This window comes from Macaca thibetana, chromosome 11 (genome assembly GCF_024542745.1).
Source record: "Macaca thibetana thibetana isolate TM-01 chromosome 11, ASM2454274v1, whole genome shotgun sequence".
NCBI lineage: Eukaryota > Metazoa > Chordata > Mammalia > Primates > Cercopithecidae > Macaca > Macaca thibetana.
Window position 1 is genome coordinate 58,341,261 of NC_065588.1, and position 21,317 is coordinate 58,362,577.

Sequence of the window (21,317 nt, forward strand, 5' to 3'; positions counted from 1 at the left end):
ATGCAAATAAAAACCACAGTGAGATACCACCTTACCCTGTAAGAACTGGCCATTATTACAAAGACAAAAAACAATAGATGTTGGCAAAAAGACTTCACCACTATACAATTCATCCATGTAATCAAAAACAACTTGTACCACAATAGATGTGGTAAAAAAAAAAAAAAAAAGAGAGAGAGAGAGAAAGCTTATACATTGATGGTGGGAACGTAAATTAGTAAAATCACCTTAGAAAACAATATGGAGATTTCTTTTTTGAAAACCTTTATTTTAGATTCTGGGGTACATATGCAGATTTGTTATGCAGGTAAACTGCATGTCACGGGGGTTTGGTTTACAGATTATTTTGTCACTCAGGTACACAGAGAGGGAAACAACAGACACTAGGGCCTATTTGAGAGTGGAGGATAAGAGGAGGGAGAAGATCAGAGATTTCTAAAGAACTATAAGTAAATCTATATTTGATCCAGCAATCCCACTCCTGGGTATCTATCCAAAGAAAAAGAAGTCATTATATCAATAAGACACCTGCATGCATATGTTTATTGCATCACAATTCACAATTGCAAAGATATGGAACCAACCTAAGTGCCCACTAACCAATGAGTGAATAAAGAAAGTGTGTTTACATATATATGTACACACAGACACATCATAAAATACTACTCAGCCATGAAAAAGAATGAAATAATGTCTTTTGCAGCAACTTGGATAGAGCTAAAGGCCATTATTCTAGGTGAAGTAACTCAGGAAGGCAAAACCAAATACTTTATGCTTACACTTACAAGTGGGAGCTCGGCTTTTGGTATGCAAAGGCATGCAGAGTGGTACAGTGGATTTGGGAGACTCAGAAGGAGGAGGGTGGGAGGTGGGTGAGGGATTAAAAAAACTACATATAGGGTACAATGTACACTATTTGGGTGGTGGGTGCTCCAAAATCTTAGACTTCACCACTATACAATTCATCCATGTAATCAAAAACAACTTGTCCCCCAAAAGCAACTGAATTCTTTTTTAAAAAAGGATACCTAATGTTACTGAGCATTGTGCTTCCAGGCACACCCTACTAGAAGTTAAACTGCCAAAGACTAGCAGACACATTTAAGTTTTTCAATGGTATCTGGAAAGTAATTTGAATTTACCATTTAATCCATAAATAAATTTAAAAAGACATTAATGAGATTTGTGTGTGGCTAGACGTTACTTGTTGATTACAATATTACTCTTAATTTATATTGTCATTTTAGCTGCCTAGAAAATATGACTAGTTGGATTTCTACTCTTATGAAATTAATGACATTATTCAGCCCAAAATCTTGCTATTCAATTTTTTTCCTCTGGTATTTGAATACAATGTGTATCTTTGGTTTAATTGGCAAAAAATACTATCCATTTTTCTCTGTGTGGAATTAGTCAAACTTTCTAATACAGTTATTCAACATTAAAAATAAAAAAATAAAAGAACCCTGAGTTCTGGCAGTTCTACCCTTCACTAGTTGCATGATCTTACCTGATTTGGGTTTCAAATTCCACATCTATAAAGTAGGAAAAAGTACACTGTCTACTCCATATGCTTATTTTGTGGAGCAAATGAGATAATTTATGGTAGACATTAAATATGTAATGTTATCATAACAGCATTTTCAAATGAAAGAAAACAGCACAATACATTTGATGGCTGCCTCTCTTCACATGACTTTTCTCTTCACCCACTCAAAGCACAAGTACCAAAAATAAGTTATTGCCTAAAGTAAGATCCGGATAAAAAGAGCAATACCCTGGCAATGAAATCGCTACTCTTGGAGCAGTTACTCAATTTCACTGAGCCTTAGTTTTGTCTTCTTTATAATAGAACAGCTTACCTGCTCCCACCTACACAGAAACATGACAATAGATTTAACAGTGTTGTCTTACTCAGCTTCCTCATATGTAAAATTGGCTTCGTGGATAATGTATTTAAAGTCAATAGCCTGGTGCTTACTATATTCATTCATTCAACAAATAATCTGTTCTGGCTGCTGCAAAATATAACAGAGAACAGAATAGAAAAGCCCCAGGCCCCACTGAGGTTACCTTATAGTATGGGAAGATAGACAATAAACAGAATAAGTAAAACAGATAGTGGGAGTGTCAGCTTCATAGACATGTAACCTGTGTAATTGCATAAGGTCCCAAGCCCAGACACCCTGTGCTTGGTTTGATGCCCTGCTGTTGCCATCTGAAAATTCTTAATACTTTGTGAACAAGGGGACCCACATTTTCAGCTCCTGGATGGTGGTAGATGGTGGTATGGAGAAAATAAAGTGCAAAGGGATTAGGAAATGTGTGTGGGGAGGTAGGAGGAGTGGCCATCAGGGCTTCAACGTGACATTACACATTTTGGCACCACACAAAGATGCCCAGGTTGGGGAGACAGTGGGGGCTGAAAACTGCCTAGAGGGAGAGGCCTTACTCTGCACAAATCTGACTCCAGGTAATTCTCCAAGCACCTGGCTTTAGAGGTAACAATCACATAGATTACAATATGTGTCAGGTATCTTTAGAGGCAGTCAACCCAAGGCCTGCCTGCTTGTCCAGCTGTGAACTGCAGAGCGATACCCCCAGAGCGGGTATCCTTTTCTCATCTACACAGAGGTGCAAGTGATGCTAGCAATGGGCATGCTGGTCAGAAAAGGCCCCTCTGTGGGATGACACTCAAGTAAAGTTCTGAAGAGGTGAGAAAGTAAGTTGTCCAGAATGGAGGAAGAAGCAGTTAGGCAAAGGGAACCGTGAATGCCACTAGAATATTATGGTTATGAGCTTTTCATTTGGATGCATTGAGGAAAATGGTAGTAATTTATTTAAGGGGAAAATAATTTAATATTAGATTATCCAAGATAGGAGCCACTAGCTATATGTGGCTACTGAATACTTGAAATAGAGCATGTGTGAATGAGAAAGTTAATTATTAATTTTAATTTTAAAACATATCTGATTCCGTTATTTCAAAATTTTATATATGTTTTAAACAATGCGGGTATGTAAATCTATTTTCTAACTGTAATTTTATAAAATTTAAATACAGATCACATATTTGTGATGAAAATCTAGACTCTGAACTAGGTATGTTATTACCATAAACAGCACACCAAATTTTGAAAACACTACCAAAACAAAAACTTATTAATAATTTTTATATACACTACATGGTAAAATAGTATTTTCAATATGTTGGATACATAAAATCTATCATTAAAATTAATCTGCACTCTTTAATTGTCTAATGTAGCTACTAGAAAACTTAAAATTATACATTGGCTCACATTATAGTTTTATTGGAAAGTACTGGTCTAATGAATTAATAGGGTAGGCAAAACAAGATCTTGCCAAAATTAAGAAATTTGTCATTCTTTTCATCTCAAGCTTCTCACAAAACCTGAAAAATGTGCTCTGATGTTTCCGCTTTGGAAATTAGCATATACACTTTTCATTTGGTCAGTTTGTTGAAAAGCCCACTCTGATTCACTGGGCCATTTTCTACCCATCCTTTCAAAGTTCTGCTCCAACAATACATGCTCTAAGAAGGTCAATTCTCTGGCCCCTGAAAATTAAGTTGCTCTCATCTCCTCGATATATAAATGATAACTGTAATACATCATGCTTCATATGTCTGTGTACCCTACAAGACTTTCCTATATCGAAGCAAGGGCGTGCAATTTGCTTTTGGATCTTAAGAGCTAAGCACAAATCCTGAAACAGTAAGCCTCAAAATGACTTGTAGAGTAAAGAGGTGAGATGGGAGTACAGATACATAAGGATATATACAAGCATACCTTATAGAAACTCCCATTTATCCAGCTATCAGACTTATAGAAACCACAAACATCTGGAAAGCAGCAACATAATCTGACAGTAAGGGGAAAATAAATAAATAATACTAAGAATGACTGAGTACCTACTGTGTGCCTTACAGGCACTCTGAAAAGTTTCTTTCATTTAATCTACACGAGAACCTTTGCTGTTCTCTTTGCTGTTATAATAACTTAATAATTATTGAGCACTGTTATTTACCAGGCACTGTGGTAAGCACTTTAAAGATTTTTTAAATTTCTTTCATCTTCACAAACTCCAAGCATGGGTTCTACTATTATTGCCATTCCTCAGAGCAAAGAGGTTAAGTAACTTTCACAAGATTACACAGGTAACAAGTGTCAAAGCCAACATGAAAATTCAGGCAGTCCCTAATATTTGAGATCTGAAGTAAGCATGACCTTAATGCAAAGGGATTCTAATACAAACATTTACAAATCTGTAAGCCAAGAGAAATCAACTAGAGGTAAATGTTGTTCATAGAAGTATATGAGAGCAATAATGAGACACTCCAGGAGACCTTGGAAATAAGGCAAATAAGACAATTAGAGATATAGAAGGCCACTTTAAAGATTGACTAATATATTCAGAATGATTCCATGCATATAGCACACAAAACTGGCAGAACAAAGTACATTTAGCAACATATACATAGATTATAAAAATATAAAAAAGCAAGCAAATGACACAAATGTCAGGATACTGATTTCCCTTAAAGAAGAGAGAATGTATTGTAGTCATGGGAGCTTCCAGAGTATTGTAAATGATCTATTTATTGACTTGAGTGGTTGATATTTGGTTGTTTGCATTGTAATCCTTAAATGATATACATGTTTTATGTGATAACAACAACAGTGACACCTCAGCATCTTAGCTCTAGAGCCCATGCTCCATTACACCCATAGGGTGAGCTAAGCAGAAGTCAGGTGATTGTCTGTCCCCATGGCTGAGTACTACTCATCACTCCTGATCTACCTTAAATATCATCTCTAAATCTCGCATTTCAGTAGGTCCTCCCAATCTGTTTACCATCATTTACTGCTTAGCACTTGTGATGGTTAATTTTACATGTCAACTTGACAGGGTCATGGGGTGGCCAGATATCTGGTAAGGCATTATTCTGGGTGTAGGTTGTGAGAGTGTTTTTGAATGAAATTAACATCTGAATCCGCAGACTCAGTAAAGCAGATTGCCCTCCCTACTGTGGATGGGTCTCATTCAATCAGTTGTAGGCCTGAATAGAACGAAAAGGCTGACCCTCCCATGAGTAAGAGGGAACACATTCTGCCTGACTGTCCGAGCTGGAATATCAATCTTTTCCTGCTTTCAGACTCCAATGGAAACATCAGATCTTCTTGGGTTTCAAGTTTGCTGGCTTTCAGAATGAACTTAATACCATTGGCTCTCCTGGTTTCCAGGCCTTTGGACTTAGACAGGAGTCACATCATCAACTCTCCCAGGTCTCCAGCCTGCCAACTGCAGAAGGAGAGCTGCTCTAGACCCAGCACCTATTATAATGACCAGTAGATAACAGACAGCCAGTCAATGGGGATTAAAAAGCAAGAAATAAATAAATGCCATAGAGCTGGTCAAGTAGGCAGACACAGGCTTTGATCCAACTAGCTCTCTACCATCAAGCCTCCTTACAAGTCACACATTCTTTCTATACCTTGGGATGTCTCAGCCTCCATAATCATTTCTTATAATAAATCATATATATATATGTATCCCACTGGTTCTGTTTTTCTAAAGAACCCTGACTAATACAACACTAAAGACCTTAAGACTCCTGGTAATTATTTTTATAATATGTTTTTGGTTTTGTTTTATGTACTTTTATGCTAGGAAAACACATAAAATTTACTATCTTAGCCATTTTTAAGTGTACAATTCAGTTGTTAAGTACATTCGCATTGTTGTAACATAGATCTTCAAAACTTTTTCATCTTGCAAAATTGAAACTCCATACCTAGTAATCAACAACACCTTTTCCCCTCTTTCTCTAGTCCATGGTAATCACCCTCTACTTTCTGTCCCATTAATTTAACAACTTTGGATACTTCATATAAGTGGAATCATACAGCATTTGTCTTATTATGACTGGCTTATTTCACTTAGCATAATGTCCTCAACTTTCATCCATGTTGTCACATGTGACAGGAATTACTTCCTTTTTAAGGCTGAATAATATTTCATTGCATATATATACCACATTTTATTTATCCATTCATCCATGAATGGACATTTGGGTTGTTTTCACTTCTTGGCTGTTTTATGTAACATTGCTATGAAAAAGGGCGTGCAAATATCTCTTCAAGTCTCTGCTTTCCATCATTTTAGGTCCATACCCAGAAACAAAATTGCTGGATAATATGGTAGTTCTATTTTTAATTTTTCAAGGAACCTCCATACTATTTTCCACAGCTGCTGCACCATTTTATAGCCCTACCAACAGTGCACAAGTGTTTGAAATTCTCCACATTCTTGCCAACATTTATTTTGTTTGTTTGTTTTGATGGTGGCCATTCTAATGCATATGAGGTAATATCTCATGGTTTTGATTTTCATTTCTATGATGATTAGTGATGTTAAGCATTTTTTTCATATGCTCATTGGCCATTTGTATATCATTTTTAGATAAATGCCTATTCAGTTTCTTTGCCCATTTTTTAATTGAGTTATTTGATTTTTTTGTTGTTGAGTTATAAGAATTCTCTGGGTATTTTGGATATTAAACCCTTATCAGTTATATAATTTGTTCTGGTTTTTAAAATAATAACTTTATTTTTTCTGGATGTTCTTCTCATACTAGTTTGGTAGCTCCATGAAGTCCAAGTCTGTTTCTTCTCTGTTCTACACGCAGCACCTATTATAATAACCAGTAGACAGCAGATGGCCAGTCAATGGGGATCGAAAAGCGAAAAATAAATAAATGCCATACAGCTATTAAATGGATGCAGGCTTCGAGCCAGTTCTCTACCATCAACCTTCTTTACGACACACATATGCTTTATAGGAAAGGTAGACTCTTCTTTTGCCCTAAATGACCAATGCTGCAAATTAGATGCTGATAGTTCTAGGGATGAAAAAAAAGATCTCAGAAAAAGACTAACTGAGAAGTGAGATCTAATAAAAAGAAAGTCAGAAGAATCACCAATTTCAATACAAACTGAGGATATGTGATGCAGGATAAAGCAGTCACACACGTAGATTTTTCCCCAATGGCTTCATGGAACACTGGAAGAGTGATGCTTACACAAATGATCTTCCCAAGAAGAGATTAAATTCTGTGCTTTTTACAGGCAAATATGTTTTGGAAAGATTTTGTAAAACAAAATGGGTACAATAAAAGAAGCCTGATGTTTTAAAAAGAAGAAACTTCACCAACATGAACTGTTTTCTTACCCAAAAATCAAGTCCTGAAAATAACAAAGAGTAACATACATGCCTGTAATAAATGTGCACCTATATGCGTAAATGTCATGGCTCAAATTAGGCAACAGTAATTGGATGTAAGATGAAAATTAATGTCATGGTAAAGACAGGGAAAAGTCAGAATCACACAGGAAAGCCTTGGCAACTTTGTCTGGAAAACAAAAGCTATAGAAGGAAAGGACATGAAGGGCATAGAAGAAAAAGGAAAAGTAAAGATGGTGTTTGAAGGAAACATAGTTTATCATTTTTTCTTTCTCCTGATGACACTAAGGCATATACTACAAATTCCAAAATAAACCAGGAAACCAGTACACAAAGCTAACAATGTGCCATAATTTCATTGGTACCCCTACCAAACTAATCACTGGGCACACCTATTTTGTAAACTGATTGATCTTAATGTTTATGGCTTTAGTCTGAGCTGTCTGTAAGGAGCAATATTCACCTAATTTTTTTAAAAAAAGCTAAATAAATATTAACTAATATACACTTGAGAAAACACATGAAGCATTTTAAACAATGTAATTACCAAAGATGGCCAAGCCCAGAGTAGCAACTTGACTTCTTCCTAGTGTTACTGATGGCTAAGTGGTGAGGAAAACTAATTGCCAAAGAAAATAATTCTCATCTATACTGCTACATTTCCCCACCCTTCTTTTTTTATGTGTGTGCACACATATGTAGTCCCAGGTCTCTGCAAATGCTGTCATCTGTTTAGGTGATGACTGACAGGAAGGTAGACAGATGGAGCCAAGACAGATATCTACACAGCCTATTTTACACCCCAGACTCTCTGATGTAAAAATGTCCAACCAATTAATATTTCAGTGTTTTCATTAATTATTTTTTCTCTATTAGGTAATGATAAAGAAGCTATGAGACTTTCAATGATAAAAGGATTAATAAAATGTAAAATGTTAAATACCTAAGGTTTATATCAAACTTTTTCATCTTCAATTCACTTTGCATGCCACTTTCAGAGTTTTTATATTTTTATTCCCTGTTCTTGTGGTCAACTTTTGATATTAACTCGTTAACTTATTCTTTCCTCAATTTCCAGTAATTAAATATTTTTTCTTGCTCAGATCAACATGATAAACTTCAAGAACTAACACAGATAAGCCCATCAGAAACAAAAAGACTTTCAGAAACACAGTACTTGCACTCTACTATTAACAGAAAAGAAAAAAGCAACTAACATCTTTATCTCTTTATTTATAAACTTCATGTATCTATACCATAGTTTTCCAATTGGTTAATGTTTAAGATTCTTTCTATTGCCTTCAAAATTGCATAACTAAAGCTACAGAAAATTGCATTATATAAATAAGAATTTAAGAGGTATCATTTACATGTCTCAGAATCAGGCATTCTCCCAGATTAAATACATGATTATGTGTATAATTATATATATGGTCATATAAAGAACCAAGCACCTGTTTTTGCACCCAAGATGAAGTTTTTTAGATCATTTCTCCTCTTTTATATTTTATAAAAATAAAAATGCATGTTATGTTAAAATAGCCCAGAGAACCAAGACCAAAGTCTGGCTAGATTTCTACTTAATTTAGTAGTCAATAAAAAGGCAGAAAACAATATCCAAGGCAAGACTATAAAAGTATGTCTTCATTGCATCTCCTCCTTATATTTATCATTTCCTCCATGAAGCAATAGGTTCTTCTTGAAGTGAAGAGATAAATAAATAGTGATTGAGCCAGTTCAGTGTTCTAAGAACCTATTGCCATGGGAGAGCACTATACACTTTCCAAAGAAAAAACTGACACTGCCCTAAAAAAAAACCAAAAACATAATTTTGTAGTACTATCATCCACCTAGTCTGTGTTTTTAAGGTGGTTATTTTGTTTGGATTATAGGTCTCTGTAACAAAAAAGTTAAATACAAAAGATACTAATCCATTGCAAAATAGGTGAAGTAAACACCAGCTTCCAAGTCAAGAAGATAATTGAGTAACTCAAAAAATGGGGTAATTGCAGTGAAGTTACATTGTAGGAAAAATGAAAATAAAACACACTATAATTCAGCTTTTCTTTGAGACTGATAATTACTGTCAATCACTCACTGGGAAGTTCACATTTCTTAAAGTTTGCAATACCATTTATTTGCTACGTTTTGTGGGATTTTAACCTATACAAAAAAAAATGTTTATCCTTATTAACCAGTGGCCTCAGCAAAGAAGACACTTTATAGTAACACATAGGACATGACAAAGAGTTTTATGATTTTTGTACAATTAGAGGAGTCTGCCTCAGCATCTTCCCCAATCTGAAAGTACCTCATCCACCAAAACACCAGGACATGGTTGGAGAAACCCAGCACCACATGTCACGTGTCACACTAACACAGAGAACTGAGCTAAGTGTGACAAGATCAGGCACAGATATAGGACATTTCACTAATAGTGTGGTGTATTCACCGTACTACACAGGCATTTTTGAAAAGCATATTAAGAAAGGACATACTTTGAAATTCTATCATTACCTAGAATTTTTTTCATGTTTACATTTGTTTTTTATTTTTCTTATTTGTATAAATTAAAGAGGTACAAGTGCAGTTTTGTTACATGGATATATTGCATAGCGGTGAAGTCTGGACTTTTAGTGTAGCCATCACCCAAATAGCATGCATTGAAACCATTAAGTAATTTCTCATCCCCCACCTTCCTCCCCACCTCTCACCCTTCCAAGTCTCCAATGTCTATCATTTCACACTCTACAACTGTGTGTACAGATTATTTAGCTCCCACTTACAAGTAAGAACATGTAGTATTTGACTTGGATTTATATAGAAATAAAATTCTAGAAATAGATGCTGAAGTTAAAGTATGACCTTAAGGCAACTACAGAGCTAGTAATAGGAACTAATAAAAGCACAGTGTTTTTTAATCCACTCAAGATTTTTAGGGAAAACACTAATTTATTTTCAGGGGAGGGTAGAACACTATTATGTAGCATTTGGAATTTGTAATATAAAAACATAAGTTAAAGTTAATTGCTCGAAAAACAAGAGTCATCTAATTCATAGTATAGATTTGGTTATTCTTAATATTTTTCTTATCTGTGTAGTTACTAATTAAAACACAAAACACACACACACGCAATTTTGTATTATTGCTTAGAGATATATTGATGAGGTGGACTTGAGCTGACAAGACAATATACTACCGTGGGTAAGATGGGCACAGCAGGTAATCAGAATCCTTCATGTAACTTTGTCCAAGAGATACTTAATTTTATTTTTGTGAGCTACTTATTACAACGTTAAATTCAATCTCAATTTGGTGCAAAAAGAGAAACTCATGTACGTGAATGATACTAAGCTACCTCAGTATTTGAAACCAGAGCAGACAAAAAAATCTCTAGCTATTACATTAACACAGATACTTCAACTTCAGGAACTTTTTCTCATAGGAAGCCCTATTTCAGGGTTCATTGACCTACACAAAATCATTAAACCACAGAAAAGATTTATTAACCTGAAGTTTCATTTATTTTATAACTGTCAGAAGCTTACCAGGTACTAAGATAATATAACCCTTCCTGAATACTCTTATATATCACCATCTCAAGAAAGAATATATTGAAAGTCTTGATATGGTAGACTATATTATCTGGAAATAATATTAGTTTTACTAAAAATGTTGAGTCTTAAATTTTACATATTGTTAGAGTAATAAAATAGTATCTGGATTAAAAACTTACTAGCTGCTATTATTGCTTAATTTAGAGCAAGTGTTAACATAACTTTGGGCGACATATAATGTTAACTATACAATATAGAAGAAAACCTAAAGCACCACGTTATCCTGTTTACCTTCATAGAATAGGTGCTAGAAAAAATATTTAATTAAAACATTGTAGGCCGGGCACGGTGGCTCATGCCTGTAATCCCAGCACTTTGGGAGGCTGAGGAGGGCGGATCACGAGGTCAAGAGATTGAGACCATCCTGGCCAACATAGTGAAACCCCGTCTCTATTAAAAATACGAAAATTAGCTAGGCATGATGGCGTGTACCTGTAGACCCAGCTACTCGGGAGGCTGACAGGAAAATCACTTGAACCCCAGAGGTGGAGGTTGTAGTGAGCCAAGATCGCACCACTACACTCCAACCTGGTGACAGAGCAAGACTCTGTATCAAAAAAAAAAAAAAAAAAAAAAAAGTATATTAATTTTAAAAATTAAGTCTGAGTAAGAACCCCAGTCACAAGGAGGGGTATGTTTTTTAAAAAAACAAAAAAACACTGCAAAACTAGAACTCCATGAATCTCACAAATTTCTTAATTTAATGTACATGGTTTTCACAATGAACATAACAGTGAAAGATATGACTCAACCACAAGTTAAGTACATAGGGTGATTTTATTTGTAACAATTTTTGGGAGGCCAGGAAGCTCTCATAATGTCTCAAGTGTTATAATATAATCTTAGTGATTTTAAAACTTTAATATCTCAATCATATGTACAAATTTTAAAATTTAGGCTCAATTATAATTCCGCTGTAAGATAAAAGCATGAGATTTAAGTGACAGTCAATAACACATGAATAACAGTGATCAGAAAGCTAGATGCCAGTTTCCCACCAATTTATGCATACTAGCTACATTTTTAAAAAACATTTTTGTTCTATATTTGCTAAACATTTTCAAGTATCCTATAGCAGAGTCAAAAAGCTCCATTTTATTGCATTCTATTTTAGTGGATTCTTTGTAAAGAATTCTTTAGCAATGTATTCCTTTATTGGCTTTATACATGCTGATTTTCACATGCTAATACATCTTGAGAAAAATACATAATCCTTATATTTTGTTGGTGGATAAAGAATTTCACTGATGAAGTAAAATAAAACATCTCATTTACTTCCATGTTCCTCCCCCTCCTCCATCTTCTTGAAATCAAAAAATAGGAGAGAAAATGAACAATAATATTGATTCGATAATTCTTTGCCTAGAGACCCTAATTTTCCTGACAATTAAGAGAGTTATAAAATGACTACATTTTCATTACACATAATAATATCTGAAAATGTAGTTGAGTTTGTTTTTCTTTTAAAAATCTGAAGTTTTGTTTTCACAGAAAAACAGATGGTGTTTTTTGGTTTGAGGGTGGTAGCAGAATTTTGTTTTGTTCAAAAAAAAAAAAAAAACAGGTGTGACAATCATTTTCTCCTGCTACTGTATTAGCACATTTAATTGCTAAGTTCACAGACAGCCTTCTCAATTCTTTTACCAGCAGATGGTGAAAGTGATTTTAAAAGAGGAATAAGAATTTTTCAAGAACCATTTCAGAACAGCATGAGATCTGCTCTTTCTTCAATGGGTGTGTCAACGTCTGATGAACACTAAGAGAATTCACATCACTGCATCTACAGTGCATTTGCCTTTAATTACTTGACAGTTATCCAAGTTTTGTAAAATTACTCACACATTATCTACCAAAGTACTATCTGCTTGCAGTGAATTTCTTCGAATGACTTTGTAACCATTGGCTAATTAAAACTTCACAATACTCCTACAAAATATGTAGGTAGAAAGTTTTACAAGCTTTGTTTCACTGAGTTCCCAGGTATATTGCTGTCAGAGATGGCAGTTAAATGTAAGTTCTGAGCTCACAAGGATTTATGCCCTGTGTCAGCATTTGCTTCTCAAATGGCAATGACTAGCTTTTAGAATAAGGAGATTTTCGGTGTCACGGACACAGTTACTTCTCCGTTAACCATCCGTTTTTTCCTTCTCAGCTAATAGAACCCTAATTCTGTCCAGAATAGCCATAGACAAAGAAAAACTATGCTATGCCTGAACATGGAAGTAAATGAGATGTATTATTTCTGATACTTGTTAAAACAGTAGAGAAGACTTTATTCATGACTATTGCAATATAGGACAGAGATTGGGCTCAACTCTGAATACAGCGAAGACAGCTGGGGATTGTAGCCCAGTTTCAGAGTAAGGGTTCAGTCTATGAAAAGTCACCAAGAGGAGTCATCAATGGTAAAGGGATTCTTTCTGAAGTCAGGCCAAGGACATAAATTAAAGGTGGGGGATGAGGAACTTGATCAGATATCAAGGTTAATCAAGTATCAAAAGTGGGAGAATTCTCGCTGAACTGACTTAGCAGGAATTTTTGCTAAGATTGGACTGAGCAGGCCAAAGACAGGATTGGGGACAAGGTCAAGGCCCATTAGAGAAGAGGTTCAGAGGAGCCTGATGAAAGTTGGTTAAGGAGAGAGTCTGCCGCTCTGTACTCAGCCGCTCTGTACTCAGCTAAAAGTCCTTATCTCCCTTGCAGGTGAGTGAGGCATATTGCATGGTTTTGAACAAAAACATGTAAGAGAACGTCTGCTGGAAAGGTTGGAGAAAGTTTTCACCTTTCTGATGCAGGCACTACCTCTTTCCCTTATTCCTTTCCTGGACACAATGCATCCCTATGGTGATCATTGGGATTAAAACCACATGCTAAAGATGATGAACAAATAGAAAGAGCTTAGGACACTGATGAAAATGTGGAGCCATTGACACAACCCTTATTCTTTGCTTGTCTCCTCCAACCTCCATCTACAATAGCATCTCACCCCAACTCCTCAGTTAACCTACATTAGCAACCTGGTGTGTTTCCTCTCATATTTTCTCTTATACTCATACAAAGACCTAAATGTGAACAGAAATATTGTGTACAGATATGTATACAGAATTTATTTTCATTGTTTTATTAAAACTGAGCCAAATTATTAATCTTCCATTTTTCTCACACAATAATACCTCATAACAATCCCTCCAAGATATCCAGTATTGCTCTAACATTTGCTTTTTAACAGCTGCCTAGTATTCCAAAGTATGGATATACCCTAATGATGAATACTTTCTTTTCTGATTTTTGACAGAACAAAAATGCCATAATAAATGTTTTCTTATACGTATATGCTTTTTTATTCTATGGTATAAATTTACAACACAGCATTTCTAAATTTTTCTAGAGACTTTTTGAAAGCATCCATTTATATCAACAATAGATAAGTAACTTTTTCACTGTATTCCTACCAATAATTTGTGCTACCAGTCTTTAATTTCTGCTATTCTAGTATTTATAAAGTTATATCTCATTTTTACTTTTATTTGCATTTCCTGTATGTATATTTAAGTATCTCTTTGTTTGTTGGTCATTTGTATTTCCTCTTCTGTGAGTCACATATTCATAACATCTGTCTATTTTTCTCTTTGCCTGTGCTTGCCAACTTTCTTGTTTATATAGACATTAACCATCACTATTACATGTGTTTTCTAGATATTCTGTGTGTTTACCAACTCTGTTTTGGGTATGGATTTTCATACATAGGTTTTCAATTGGTAAGTGATTAAGTAAAACCCATTATTTTTTCTGTATAGATAACGGATTATTAGTATAAGGAGATTTTCTAACCACCATATTTTTGAGTCATTTACACATTTTTATTTTTCTTTGTACATTTCAGTCTGCCTGAAATTTATTTCTGAACGTGGTATAAGATGGGGTCCATTTTTATTCTTTTCCAGAATAAATTGCAGCCACTATATTTAGCAATATGAATTCATTATATTTATCATAGTCTTTATTTCATATTCTCTTCTACTAATCATCTTTTCTTGTAATGACTTGATTAGAGGGGCTTTATTATATGCCCTGATATTTTTTAAAAGCCTCCTTGTAATTCATCCTTCTTGCATTTTTATTGACTGTTCTCATACATTTTTTTCCATGTAAAATATCAGATAACTTCATCCAATTAAAAAATTTCTTGGCTTTCTAAATAAAATGGCATTAAATATATATGTTAATTTGGGGAAAGTTGATATTTTCATAATATTGCCTCCCTCACCCAAGAGCATGCTATGCCTAATCCTTTATTCAAATTTTGTTTGAATATTTTAATTAGATGTCATATGGTCTTTGTACAGGTCTGCTACTCTTCTTTTTAAATTTAGTTCTAAGTATTTTACAGTTTTATCACTATTATAAAGGTACTGTTTGTAGACATTTCTTGCTAGAGTAAAGAAAATCTATTGATTCCTTTGTTTATGTAGTTCATATCTGGCCAACTCACCAAATTTTCTCATTAATTCTATTAGCTCTTTTTATTCAATTATTAATGTCTTAGATATATGCTTTATTGAGTAGGAGCAAAGATGCAGAGCAACAACATGGTCACTGGAATTGACCATAAAGTATGTCCAGAATATTAACATTAACCATTATGCTTTTGTTTGGAGGGGGGAGGTGAGAACATCTACTCTGAGATATCAAATATGTGGATTAATTTAGCTGATTTTACATATTATTTCTGTTTCCACATTTTTTACAGACTGAAATAAACATCTCTTTATCTTTTAAACATTTGCAGTGATTGCATATATTAGCAGTTTATCAAAAGTCCCACTGCATCACTTTTTTTTTGTTATAAATTTTTTTTTAATTATACTTTAAGTTCTAGGGTACATGTGCATAACGTGCAGGTTTGTTACCTATGTATACTTGCGCCATGTTGCTGTGCTGCACCCATCAACTCGTCAGCACCCATCAACTCATCATTTACATCAGGTATAACTCCCAATGCAATCCCTCCCCCCTCCCCCTATCCCGGCCCGCGGGATAGTCAGAGCAGGCCCTGGAGGAGGGGGTGGGAATTTGGGGAACAAGAGACATGAGAAATGGAGACAAGACAGTGCTCTGATCAAGTCTCGTTTAATGGCGGTAATGCACTGCCTTATATACACTTGGAAGGGAAGGGGTTGGGCTAAGGCGGAAATGATCTCATTGCTGAAGGCGTGGCCAGGTTAGTTTCGGTTTCTCCAGTCGGAGGTCATGTTGCGCTTGCGCTATTAAGTAACAATTTTCCCCGGCGCGGGAAAAGTGAGTGAAGAAGAAGCAGGAAGAGCGCCATCTTTAACGAGGTATTAGTACAGGGGAAAAAAGGCAAAGATAGGGAGGAGGTAGAAGGTGGAAATGAATAGAGCTCAGGCGTTTTAATCGTTAATTATTATTCGCTATGGCCCGGGCGTGCAGCTCCGGACATCCCCCCTCCCCCCTCCCCATGATAGGCCCCGGTGTGTGATGTTCCCCTTCCCGAGTCCAGGTGATCTTTTTAATTTTTTTTAGAGATGGGTGTCACCGTGTTGCCCAGGCTGGAGCACAGTGGCTATTCACAGACGTGATCATAGCATACTACAGTCTTGAACACCTGGGCTCAAAGCAGTCCTTCCACCTCAGTGTCCTGAGTAGCTTGGACTATAGGTGCATACCACCGGACTTGGCTTGCAGTACATTTTTATCAAAGAATAACATGGCTGGTGTGTGTGCTAAAGTTTAATTTTTAAGATTTTTTATTTGTGATTTCACATTTTAAACTTTATATTTAAATATCTTGATAATTTCTTGTCATTCACCATTTTATGGGTGTAAATCTTAATAACTAAAATCTATATGCTGTTTTATATTATGATTTTTATCTTAAAGTCTTTCTCTAGAAAATATCACTGGGTTCAGTGGTCCTTCTGTGCTCCAAGTTCACTCTGCACACATCTATATTAAATGGCATCAAGATATCACAATAACCCATTACATTGTATGTTATTTAAAAACACAAACTATGTCTAATTATCATTGTGTGCCCAATATCTAACACTGCTGGACATATTTTTCGTGCTAAATATGTTTGCTACACAGAGTTTAACTATTTACTAAGTTTATATTGACTCATTTTGTCTTCAAAATTATCCTGTGAGAAATGCTTTGCCATTGTCCTAATTTCTCAATGAAGAAACAGACTATGAGTAACTCAGAGAGTGATTATTCAACTAAAATTTAGTCCTTTGGTTTCCCATCCCATATAATCATTGCTGTTACCCACATCACCATACATTGCATCCTTCAATTATAAGTCCATGTTTGGCTATTTAATCAATTGTATGATTCAATAAATCACGTTACCATTTTTATCATCCTTGTGTCTGTTTTTTAAAAGTTTGGCCACTTTGTCCTATTTCACCAAAAACAAACAAACAAACAAACAAACTTCTATTCTCAAACTTGCTTTGCTTCAGCCATAAACTAAACATTTACAACATCTCCTAAGCATATACAACCTGATGAAAAATAGAAAAAAAATAGAGCTTTTTTTTCTTGCTGTATTTGCTATTGTAGGAGTCTGTTCTTGCATTGCTATAAAGAAATACCCGAGCCTGGGTAATTTATAAAGAAAAGAGGCTTAATTGACTCAGTTCTGCAAGCTGTACATGAATACGTGCCTACTTCCCCATCGCCTTCCGCCAGGATTGTAAGTTTGCTGGTGAGGCCTCAGGAAACATACAGTCATGGCAGAAGGTGAAGGGAAAGTAGGCACATCTTACATGGCCAGAGAAGGAGGAAAGAGAGAGAAGAGGGGAGGTGCTACACACTTGTAAATCATCAGATCTCTGAGAACTCACTCACTATCAGAAGAATACCAAGGGGGAAATCCACCCCCATGATCCAATCACCCCCTACCCAACCCCTCCTTCAACAATGGGGATTACAATTTGGACATGAGATTTGGGAGGGGACACAAACCTAAACTATATCAACTATCAACTTAAGTCTATAATTTTTACGTGGATAGGTACTATATACCCAAGTCTTAAAATTCCATAACAGTGGTCATTTTTGAAGTTTAAATTATGTGGTTTCTAATCAAGAATGTATTCTAGAGTTAAACCTTCACTTTTGTTATCTGGGAGTTTCTTTCTTGAAATAATGCCTCACATTCTATAGTATTTTTATATAAATTTAACGTCTATAAGGCAGCACCTTTCTCCCCTTATTCTAAGGTTAAGAAGGTATACCTTAAAGAAGATAAGTACCTCATCCAAGGTCACAGAAAAACCAAATAGCCAAACAGGAATTCACAACAGATCCTATAACTCCAGTCCTGAAGCTGTTCCTTTTACTCCTTCTCTAGGTAGTAGGGCAATAATATTTCAAGTTCTCCATGTAATTGGTTGTTGTGTTTGTTTGTAAAACCTGCATGACTTATGTAATTATATACATATGTTCCCGATCCCATCTTTATTAAATTTTGTTTGTTTGTTTTTCTGGAGGATAACATCCTTTCCACATTTGTTTCAATCTCCTATATCATCAAATGGTTTGTTTAGCAAGATTCCCAAAATTCATTTGGTTCTTTCTTGTTGTCTACTTGAGATAGGCAGATCTAATACTTTCTCCACAAACAGGATATAGCATTTAACTTCATTTTTATTTCAGAACATGTACTTATTTCCTCTAATCATCAGAAAACTTGGTTTTTCCTTTCACTAGAATTGAATAATTTGAACTTCGCTTATAGTAAATACTTGATTTACAACAATACTTTCACTATGTGTATTGGTTTACATTAAGGCCAACCAAACACCATATTTATTTATTCATTCATTGCTCATTGTTAAAGATTATGTGCCTTGTATTTAATATAGTACTTCTAGGAATTCCTGTTTATTCTCATATTTTAACCTAAATCCCTGAAAAGTAATTTATTTAAGTGTCAGCTTCTCAGCTTCAGTTCAAAGCAGAACTCAAGTAAAACAAGTTGTCTTCTTTAAATACTTTTTATTTTATACATTAAAGGCTGGTTCTCATCATCTTTTCCTTCCAGTTATACTCTATCTACTCTCCATGGTGCTCAAAAGCATGTAACTAAATAACCAACCTTATAATTCTGAAAAATAGAATCATAGTGGATGAGGACCAGAATCATGGATGTTTCTTGTTGCTTATTTGGTTTTCGCTTAAGTTTTTGTCATTAATACCTGCAGTCTATATTCAGGTTTCATTGTTTTTAGATTATATCCTCATGGAAATTCTTTTTTTAAAACATATACACATTTTATTGAAGTTTTCTTTTCAAATTTGAAAATGAGAACATCATTTTTTCAAAGCCAAGAAACAGAGTATATGAAACATCAATTTTGTGCAGATCTTTTTACATTTCTTTCTATGCTCATGTAAAACATGCATGACTTATGTAATTATATACATATGTTCCTGATCTCATCTGTATTAAGTTTTTTTTTATTATTATACTTTAAGTTCTGGGGTACATGTGCAGAATGCACAGACTTGTTACATAGATATACGCATGCCATGGTGGTTTGCTGCACCTATCAACCCATCATCTACATTAGGTATTTCTCCTAATGCTATCCCTCCCCTAGCCTCCCACCGCCCAACAGGCCCCAGTGTATGATATTCTCCTCCCTGTGTCGATGTGTTCTCATTGGCCAACTCTCACTTATGAGTGAGAACATGCAGTGTTTGCTTTTCTGTTCCTGTCTTAGTTTGCCGAGAATGATGGTTTCCAGCTTCATCCACGTCTCTGCAAAGGACATGAACTCATCCTTTCTTATGGCTGCATAGTATTCTGTGGTGTATGTGTGCCACATTTTCTTTATCTAGTCTATCATTGATGAGCATTTGGATTGGTTCCAAGACTTTGCTATTGTGAACAGTGCTGCAGTAAACATATGTGTACTTTATAGTAGAATGATTTATAATCCTTTGAGTATATACCCAGTAATAGGATTGCTGGGTCAACTGTTATTTCTGGTTCTAGATCCTGGAGGAATTGCCACACTGCCTTCCACAATGGTTGAAAAGCATTCCTATCTCGCCACATCCTCTCCAGCAGCTGTTGTTTCCTGACTTTTTAATGATCACCATTCTAACTAGCATTAGATGGTATCTCATTGTGATTTTGATTTGCATTTCTCTAATGGCCAGAGATGATGAACTTTTTTTCATGTTTGTTGGCTGCATAAATGTCTTCTTTTGAGACGTGTCTGTTCATATCCTTCACCCACTTTTTAATGGGGTTGTTTGGGGGTTTTTTTGTAAATTTGTTTAAGTTCTTCATACATTCTGGATATTAGCCCTTTGTCAGATGGATTGCAAAAGTTTTCTCCCATTCTGTAGGTTGCCATACTGCCCAAAGTAATTTATAGATTCAATGCTCTCCCCATCAAGCTACCATTGACTTTCTTCACATAATTAGAAAAAACTACTTTAAATTTCATATGGAACCAAAAAAGAGCCCATATAGCCAAGACAATCCTAACCAAAAAGAGCAAAGCTGGAGGCATCATGCTACCTGACTCCAAACTATACTACAAGGCTACAGTAACCAAAACAACATGGTACTGGTACCAAAACAGAGATCCAGATTAATGGAACAGAACAGAGGCTTCAGAAATAATGCCACACATCTACAACCATCTGACCTTTGACAAACCTGACAAAAAAAAAAAAAAAAAGCAATGGGGAAAGGATTCCCTATTTAATCAATGGTGTTGGGAAAACTGGCTAGCCATATGCAGAAAACTAAAACTGGACCCCTTCCTGACACCTTATACAAAAATTAACTCAAGATGGTTTAAAGACTTAAACGTAAGACCTACAACCATAAAACCCCTAGAAGAAAACCTAGGCAATACCATTCAGGACATAGGCATGGGCAAAGACTTCACGACTAAAACACAAAAAGAAATGTCAGCAAAAGCCAAAATTGACAAAGGGGATCCAATTAAACTAAAGAGTTTCTACACAGCAAAAGAAACTATCATCAGAGTGAACAGGAAATTCTTTATTAGAAAATGATATCACTCCTTCTTCATGATATATTCCCAATATCTTAATTTAGACTATTGTTTTAACCTAGATTTTTATAAAAGTCTCCTGAATTATCTCCCTTCTTCTGTCTTTACTCTGTGAGAAATCTCCCCTCCATGACCTGCTATCTGAGTAAGGCTGTCAGAATGTTCTGACCTATACTTAATGTTCCAAGCACTTCAAATTCACCATATGCCAAATGACCCTCCCTTCCCCTACCCTGCTCAAGTTGCCCCTGCCGCAGGCTCCCTCAATTTGACATTACGACATACTCAGCCAAGCAGGCAACATTAAATCATCTTTGATTCCTCCCTTTTCCTCACCCCATACTTTTCTTCATTCATCCATCC

General features: G+C 35.3%; 1 protein-coding gene across 3 annotated transcripts in view; it reads right to left on the reverse strand.

The window, feature by feature from the left end:
- TAFA2 (TAFA chemokine like family member 2) overlaps positions 1-21,317 on the reverse strand; it is a 502,254-nt gene that overhangs the window by 244,793 nt on the left and 236,144 nt on the right. The window lies entirely within an intron of this gene.